Genomic DNA, 2,500 nt, shown 5'->3' with positions numbered 1-2,500 from the left:
GTGAACTCACATGAGTAATAATAAGATTTACCATGATGATGATGATTATGGTTGATCATAACTGATAATTAATGATTGATGATAATTCATTACTAACAATTGATGATGACCATGATCACCATCATCACAAATGCTCTAAACACACTCAAATTTACGTACATCATTTAAAAAATAATGCAGAAAAATACCCAAAATGTATGCATTGTCATAAAAAATTACACTCAAGGTATGACAGCCAAATCTATACTGCACAATTAAATGCATGAGCGAAAACGCAATAAATTATACATAAAATTACCATAATGGGTATAAGTGCCATTAGCGTGAATAACACAAGGCGCGATTACGTACCAATGCTCACCTTACCATCTCACCTCTGATCCCTCGGCTGGCAATGTGCCATATACCCAACCATCCTCGGGGCACTGCGGCTAACGCCAAGATAATGATCGTGAAAGAACAATCGCAAGCGAAGTTTTGACCTCACCACTCAAGAAGGGGTTGCCCGTTCATTCTCCTCTGTCTACGATTATTTTCTTCATTTACATGTGAAATACCCCGTATCTTTTCTGTTAGATGGTTCTAACATATCTTCGCACCATCGTTGTTTTACGACAATAGACCCCAAAGTTATAAATACAAAAATATTAAACAAGAAAGTGGATTGATTTCGATCTCACCTTACTCGGACGGTCTGCCTCAAGAACAGCTGATCTCTGTCAACAAAACAATGCTGCGTTCGTGTACCGCATAGTAAGGTATCCGATTATTTTCATCTGTGCATAGGTCACAAACTAGAGTCGCGTTCGTGTAAGCCTTGGTATGTTATTCTAATAAATGTGTCATATATACAGTAATGTATAAATAAAGTTAATGAATAAAAGTTATAAGATACAAGAAAGCACTCAGGGAGCACAAAGCTCTATCAACACTCAAGACACAGGGGCCGGATACTCAAAACAGCTAACGACGTCGTAAGCCCGCGCAGCCAGGCCGCGCATGTCTTAACTCGAACTGCGAGCTCCGAGGGTCATACTCAAAACTTTTAACCGTCCCCGCGTGACGTCACAGCACCTCGTAACTTAAGGGTGGTCCCGAGCACTCGTAACGGTGTGAACCCGGAAATAAGTCGTGCTAGTTCCGACTTGTGCAAACGAGATTTGTATAGATTATGTATTACTGACTGTCCCAGACACAGTATAAGGTGTCATATCAATTTATATTGTATCTGTGTATCACAAATACCTCCATATTCCCTAGCCACTTGATAAAAAGAATATAACAAGCAATTATAGAATGCGCTCGTCGTTTACCCTATGGAGTTTACGACAATACATATTGAATACACCATAGAGCTTTGGGAAATGAAGGTGTCTTGCCATATACAAAGGTGTATATATACATATATATACATATATATATATATATATATATATATATATATATATATATATATATATATATATATATATATATATATATGTATGTATGTGTGTATGTATTTATCATATACAAACATACATATACATTTATATATACATGCATATATATATATATTCATAAATATATACACTCATAAATATAAATCTGTATCTCTCTGTCTATTTATTCATTCAAATATCCATCTATCTGTTTTTATAATCATCTATATCTCACTCTCGCTCTCTTTCCCACTCCCTCTCTCTCTTTCGCTCGCTCCTCCCCCTAATAACCGTGGCCTCCAATTGGTAGTTACGCCTAAAGGGCTGACTGTTGATTGGTCAATTCGAAATGGTCCCGCCTTCTGAGGGTATCCCATCGAACTACGGTTACGAGGTTTTCTTTCGGTTACGATATTTTATTTTTTCTCTGAGTATGGGAGATTTGCGACCTCGTAGGGACATCGTACCTTACGAGAGCGTAACCCGCTGCGACGTCTTAAACTGCCAGAGTTTTGAGTATCCGGCCCCAGATTCCTTACATATATAAGTCTACCACAAAATATTGTAAAGCTATTAATTTTCAGCAGATGTATTTTCTGAGAGGGATCGCACTGTCTAAGAGTCCCAATAGTTCAACTGTACACTGATCTAGTTCACTACCAAAATCCAATTAATTGGTCATTGGGCCATGCTACCCATCCATATCATTATAGCGATAATTATGATCCATAAGTATAAAGTAGGCAGTTGCTTAACCTTCCTCAGTAATAATCAAGGCCCATTAGGAATAGGATTACGAAATCATAATATTTCATAATCATACATCATAACCATGCCGACTGCTGATTTTGAAATAAAATATGATCTTTTAAGCCAATGATCTAATTAAGGAAAACTGTTTTAACATGTGTTTGTCATTGTCTACAATACTCGTCATAATCATGGGATAGATATTAAAAAGAATTCATTATCTATCTGCCTATCCGTATATTAACGATTCTTACTTAATGAAGTGCAATAAAACGATTTACAAACACACAACTCAAAAAATAAATTATGTGCAACATGAACTTCAAGAA

At 36.5% G+C, this 2,500-nt stretch overlaps 1 protein-coding gene across 5 annotated transcripts in view; it reads right to left on the bottom strand.

The window, feature by feature from the left end:
• Positions 1 to 799, bottom strand: part of LOC122265575 (regulator of microtubule dynamics protein 1) — an 8,914-nt gene extending 8,115 nt beyond the window's left edge. For 2 of the 5 annotated variants that reach the window (XM_086538605.1, XM_086538607.1), the window contains exon 1: positions 681 to 759. The gene's annotated coding sequence lies outside the window, so the exon portion shown is untranslated. Of the gene's footprint in view, positions 1 to 361; positions 601 to 680 lie in introns of those variants that run through there. The other 3 variants (XR_015191166.1, XM_086538606.1, XM_086538608.1) reach the window with 3 other exon arrangements.
• Between the last annotated feature and the right edge of the window lie 1,701 nt (positions 800 to 2,500).

This window comes from Penaeus japonicus, unplaced genomic scaffold (genome assembly GCF_977035675.1).
Source record: "Penaeus japonicus unplaced genomic scaffold, GWHDUDI00000001_assembly GWHDUDI00000007, whole genome shotgun sequence".
NCBI classification, from domain to species: Eukaryota; Metazoa; Arthropoda; class Malacostraca; order Decapoda; family Penaeidae; genus Penaeus; species Penaeus japonicus.
The sequence above is the reverse complement of the archived record's forward strand: the minus strand, read 5'-3'. Positions and strand labels throughout refer to the sequence as shown.